Raw genomic sequence first — 6,614 nt, forward strand, 5'->3', positions numbered from 1 at the left:
TGTGTCTGCTCCTAACACCCCTGGTGGGATTCTCAATGTGGCACCTCTTCTTTCCTTTGTTTAGTGAAGGAGTACTGCCCCAACTGGGCCCTGGTTGTCCCATCCAAACCTCTGCTTCCTTCAGGCTCTCCCTTGCCTGAGCTGAGTCTGGAAAGCTGGGTCACAAAACATATTTTTGTAAACAATTCCCTACCTCCCTCATCTGTTCACCACCTAAGATTCAGTCAGTTTACCATTCTGGCTTATGATTTTGTCCTTCATTTCTAGAGCCTTAGATTGGTCACATAGGAGCAGGCCTGTGGACCAATTAACCCAACATTTTCTCACATTTTCTCTGGATTAGAAATGCCTCTGCCTCTCTCAGTGTGCTTTCACTTATTAAAATTTAAATAACTGCCCATCTTCTTGTTTGTGTGCTCAACTTTTCTAAAAGTTTCTCGTTCAAAGACCGCATCTTTCTTGTCCAATACTGAATTCCCAGGACATTGTTGGTACACAGAAAGCACTCATACAATATTTGAAGGAATTCTATGGAAGGGAGAAAAACAATGTTTTAGAGAGAGGCATGGACTCAAATACAGAAGATTCACATCTATTTCCACTTCTTCAAATTTGTGGTCTTGTCACACCTTTTCTGAGACTCCATTTGCTCATTGGTAAAATGGGCCTATTAACATTAGCCTTACCTATTTTGTGACAATGATGCAAAGATGAGGAGAAACAGTCAGAATGAATCTGATAAGAAAGGTTAAAAAATGTCAAATAATTATTAAACATTATTTCAAGTCTTAAAAAAAAACCCAGATACCTGTGTTAGAGAATAAGAAAACCTAACTATAGTAGCATGCCTGGCTGTCTCCGTTGATGGAATATGCAACTCTTATCTCAGGGTTGTGAGTTCAAGCCCCATGTTGGGTGTGGAGATTACTTTAAAAAGTAAAAGTCTTTTTCTTTTTAAGATTTTACTTATTTATTTGACTGAGAGAGCGAGAGAGCGCAAGCAGGAGGAACAGTAGAGAGAGAGGGAGAAGCAGGCTCTCTGCCAAGCAGGGAGCCCAATTCAGGGCTCGGTCCCAGGACCCTGGGATCATTACCTGAGCCTAAGGCAGATGCTTAACTATCTGAGCCCCCCAGGTGCTTCTAAAAAAATAAAAATCTTTTAAAAAATTCAAAAAGCTAACTATATTAAACTGAGGCTGCAAAAATAGATGAGAAAATATAGTGATATGTCACCGAGCCACTACTCCATTTATCTCCAAGCTACCCCAGGAAAGTATAGGAAGGCTGATTTTCTTGATGGACAGCCTAATGCCTCTTAACCTTAAAGGAAGTACCACCAGTGTCCTGTCTCCCTCCAGAATAAGCAGAAACAAAAACAAACAAACAAAATTTCCCTGGAGTTTCCCTGGGTGTGAAGTTTTTACAACTAGAGTTTACATTCCTTACCCTTACATCCCTGGGCACCTTGCCTCTCTTATCCCTGAACTTCGGTAAACTCTTATTTGTGTTGGGAGGAACATCTCTTCCTTGACTTCTCTGGGGCTTATGAAGACAAATAGGATAAAATGCAAATAATGTTTTTTCTTTCCTAGAAAGTACCTAATAACTCCAAGGAACAGTTAATTATTATCATTGGTGGGATTATCTTTTGGAACTTCATTTTGAGTACTTAATCTATATTCAGGAAACCCGGGAAGTTGTAGAAGGAATAAAACACCTTTAGGAGCTCTAGGGAGAACTTGCTGACATCAGAATTCCTATCCAGTGATGACTCATTCACACAAACATGCTCAAGTTGATGTTAAGAAGTATGTCCACTCCACTCTTTCACTGAAAGGAAAACTGAGTCAAAGAGCAAGTTGAGAAATTTTCCCAGCTTTACTGGAGCTGAGACCCTAGGGTTTCGAAGCATGTGTCCTGTAACTTTCTCAGAAACCTTATAACTGATACAGTGCCTGGCTGCGGTTTAGTTTGGTTAGTGTAGACCAGAGGAAGGCAGCCTTCCTCTGAGCAGAGAGCAGCAAACCAGCTACCTTGGCAATGCAAAACCAGGCTCAAATGGAACTAATTAGCTTCTAGTGTGAATAGGCTTTTTTCAGCCATCAGCTGACAAGGTTCATGTGACAACCATTTAGCAAACCATTCATTGCAAGTGCAGGGCTGCACTAGATTACAGAGAAATAAGGAGGAAGTATTACGATTTGACATGTCCTGCACCACCCCAAATACCATTTCAGTAGGATAAATAGGCTATTCTAATTCAAGATCCTAGCTGTGAAAGGGCCTGGCCTATCACCTTTTCTGTAATCTATCTCTTCTGTTGTTTTAACTAGTTTGTCTGAAACTGAAACTGTGAATCAGGAGAATGTTTCTACTTATAAGTAAAAAAAAGCATAAACTAAACCGGTAAATAACAGGCAACAAAAATCTCATCAATTAATATATTAAGAGATCAGCTTCCAGGTTAGTTCATTCCATGGCCTCACAATGTCATCATAGATCAGATCGTTGCATCTCTCTGTTCTGCCATTCTTGAACTATGGGCTTTGCCCTCATGGTGGTTGTTTCATGACTTTGGTTGGATCTGCCAGCCTAGTTATCACACCCAGAACCAGTAATGGGTTAAGGAATAAAGGACCTTTGTTCCTGCATCTCTTTCTTAAGATCAAGGAAACCTTTCCTGGAAGGCTCTCAGTTGACACTAGACAGGATTAGAGACATCATCTAACAATCATTGACAAACTCAAGGAGACTAGTATTATTGTCTTTGGCCAGTTGGCTGGGGTGGAATAGATACTGGGACATACCCATGCATTTTACCTTTGTTTTCAAGGGGGAAGAGGGAAGCCATGGAGAAAAACAGCCATTGCTTGCCTATTATGTACCTCATCTGGACATTTTATCTATAGTATCTTATTTAATAATCATAGAAATCATTATCTGTTTTTGAAGAAATTGCAGCTCAAAGTGGCTAAATAATGTACTCCAAATCCCATCACTAGTAAGTGGAGGAAAAAGGACTGGAATGCAGTTTCATCCAAAGCCTTTGCTCTCTCTACTCTTCCAGGCTATCTCACTAGAGTTGACTCTTAGCTCTACCCAAGCTAGAGACTCCCAAAATGAATTGAAAACTTCCAGGAACCACTGAAAGCAGAAGAGATAATGTCTCCAACATCTCCATAGTGTTGCCCCCTTCCCTACCTACTCACTTTAATTTCACCCTTTAATCCAGCATGTTTGTCTCAGTTCTATACTACCTCCTCATCTTCATCAAGGCCACATTCACCTCTCAGCCCTTGCTCTCATTCAAACCATAATAGAGGTCTTCCAAGGCCCTCCCCAAGTCCTGACCTACCCTCCTAGATCGCCATCTCCACTTCACTGAAGTCTTATCAAATAGCACATCCATGTCCGCTATTCTTTCATTCATTGTGCACTTTGTAGTTTGTGTTCCATTATTTCACGTGAATGTGTCTCACTTTCCTAGTAGGTGTTTAAGTGCTCAACCCAATGCTTGGCCCATGATAGGTACTCAACAAATACTTAATGATTAAATGATGACAGAGACTGCCTCTTATTTTTCTATATCCCCAATAACATTCAGCCTGCTGCTGAGCTCATGGGTGGTAACTAATAGACTAATTGGCTTTAGGCTAATTTCTCCCCAGGGCTGAGCAATGGCATGCAGATGAAGAAGTTGACATGACCCTTGTCAGTTCTGAGGGGTCCATTTGCCAAATGGACCCTGTCAAGCTCACATTTACTTGTAGCCCTGAACTCATTTAAAGAAATAGAACATATGAGACCATGAATTCTGGGAAATCATTTAGTTCCCCTATGAGGAATGCTGGCATGATCATTTCCTTCCCCCCCAGGGGGAAGAAAAAAATATCAGAGCGCCTTGAGACCCTCAGTGCTGAAATTTAACTTACACATTTACTCAGTCATTTCTCAGGAAGCTTCTGGTGTGGGGGTGATCCTAGAAAGACAGGCCAATACTGTACCCTAACAGTAGAATCAGAGACTGGTCTTCTGGGATGAGGGGTTACCTTGGGCTTGGGCTCCCACTGGCCTGCCTGGATTTCTATTTGAATCCTCCAGGTCACTGCACTTCTCAACAGGCATTGCCATTCTCCCCTTAAGTCTTCTGGTGTTAACCCCACTCCCTGTACTTTGGCTAGGTGTTGAGTACATGTTTTGCTTTAATCCCCATACTGACCATAGTTATCATGAAAAGACTTCAATCTCATTGCCTGCAAAAATAGAGGAGCTAGAGAAAGGGACAGAGGAATGGAGGTGGTGGGTGGCTGTCACAGTTATTCTCTGAGGTTTTTTCCATCCTGTGGCTCTTTTTAGCTAAGTTTGCTAGAAACAAGAAAGAAGGTCTGTTGCCCCTGTCAGGTAAGCATTCCATCCAGAAGAGGTTCTTGGTAAACTTTGAAGATTTTTGCTTTCATGAAACAATCAAGACAAAATGTCAAATAACATCAGTTTTCTGGATGTTTCCTAGTACTAGTGCCTACCTCACAGTGCTTAGCACAGCACCTGTCACACAGGAAACCCCTTTAGTTATGATTTTCTTTGCCACCTACTCTCCCCAAGTCAGAAACTCAGCTGGGTCGTTTCTTACTTTTATCCTCTGTTTCTGGCACTTTTGAATGTTATTGACAATATAATTCTACAGGGAAGGGCACATACACACAAATATAGAGTAGATTAAAATATGTTTACTAAAATTATTGGGGATACATGAATGCTGTAAATGGAGCATGGGCACTGACAGCTTTATATCGCTTCCTTCCCAGCTCCACTTTTCACTCCCTTTCCAAAAATCTTTGAATTTTTTCAAAGAATATAATCTAATGAATGAGGCAAGAGTGAATTTTCTGGCACTATCAGTGGGTAGAGGAGGCACCTAGGAGGGCAATAGCATTTCATCCTGTCTTTGAGATTCCAAGGTTAGGTTCCCTGCCGAGAACAAAAGAGCTCCAAGTTAAGGGGGAGGCAACCAGGGGACCCTGTCCAAGATGGCAGCTTGAGAGGAAGTAGCCTGCTGCCTGTTCTGGAACCTCTCAAAGCAGTGTTTAGAATGTTCTCTCTCATTAATCCTATTTAAAGCTGAGAGGGGAGGCGGGGAGTCCTGTTTCAACTTGCAGTGGTAAGGTTCCCTGTTACCACTGCTGCAGGGCTAAGCCCAGGGCTGGGAGGGGGAAGGGCCACTCTGGCTGGCTCACAGCTTCTTAGAAGAACTTCTCAGACTCCCCCACCCTCAGACCTGATTTTACTGTCCTGTCCCTGGCCTGTGTTGAGGAAGAGGATGCTTGGGGAGAAGGCAGGAGGTGTGGGCTGGCAGGCTGACTGTTCTGGTAGTGAGAGAGTGTTGGGAGGAAGGTGAGGAACTCTCCACTGAGGTGTAGGTGAGGCAGGGAGAAACAAAAAAGAAGGGGCCCTTGTGCAAGAGTGTATTCTGGGAAAGTGCCTCTCCCTCTGGGCATGGGGAGTTCTCTAACTGGTTTAAAAACACATTCTGTCTTTGGGGTTCTCATAAAAAAACCAGATCTAGGGAAAAGAGGTCTCCATGGCCTTCAAGAGGGAATGTGTGAGTGAATGTACCATTAATAATGTAGGCTCAGCCTTTTACAGAGAAAGGATAGTGGACAGTGCTTCCTTCTATAGTATTATTTCTGGGAGATCCTAAGAAAATTCTTTTCCTAAATATACTCCTGTAAGTAAGTGAGAGTCAGTACTTGAGATTCACCTACAGGCAAGACAAAATCTTCTAATGTTATCTGAAGGTCAGAGTTCATGGCTAGCTCTGATGCTTATTAGCTATGACCATGGATGTCATTTAACCTCAGCTGATTACCTATAAAGTGCACAGAGCAACTCTTCATACACATGTGTCATATATATCTCACTGGGTTGTCACAAAGACCAAATCAGGTGACAATATAAAAGTTCTTTTAAAACTCAAGTCACTGTAGACACAAGGCGGATGCATCCCTTTCACTCCAGGTCTGCCCCACTGATGCAGGCTTTAAGCCCTTACTATATACTTGTTCCCCAATATTCTAATAAGCTTTCAGGGCCAAACACTGAAATCTCACAAGGACAAGCTTTCTTTCCTTGTTATTTCCTCTTGTCCTGAAGATCCTTTCTTAGCCTGGGCCTCTTTTAGGTTGTCTAGAAATGTGCCATGATAAATGTCGAAGCCTTTCCTAGCCAGACTGGGCAGGGGTTGAAAGATCTGTATGCTGGAGCTCCTGGATGGCTCAGTTGGTTAAGCCTCTGGCTTCAGCTCCTGGTGTCAAGGTCCTGGGATTGAGGCCTGGCATCTGGCTCTCTGCTTGGCAGGGAGCCTGCTTCTTCCTCTCCTCCTTGCTCATGCTCCCTCTCACTATCTCTGTCTCTCTCAAGTAAATAAATATAATCTTTTTAAAAAAAGAGAAATATCTGCATGCCATATCATAAGAGTGAATTGGGAGTAGAACCAACCCATGGGAAAGGCAGAATCATCAAATATCTTACAGTGGCTAAAGGCTTAGTATTAAGAGTAATTCGCCAATATGAAGCCAAATTATTAAGCTCAAGTCCAGCATCAGCCTCCTGACTTT

Source organism: Mustela nigripes, chromosome 1 (assembly GCF_022355385.1).
Source record: "Mustela nigripes isolate SB6536 chromosome 1, MUSNIG.SB6536, whole genome shotgun sequence".
In the NCBI taxonomy this organism is placed as follows: domain Eukaryota; kingdom Metazoa; phylum Chordata; class Mammalia; order Carnivora; family Mustelidae; genus Mustela; species Mustela nigripes.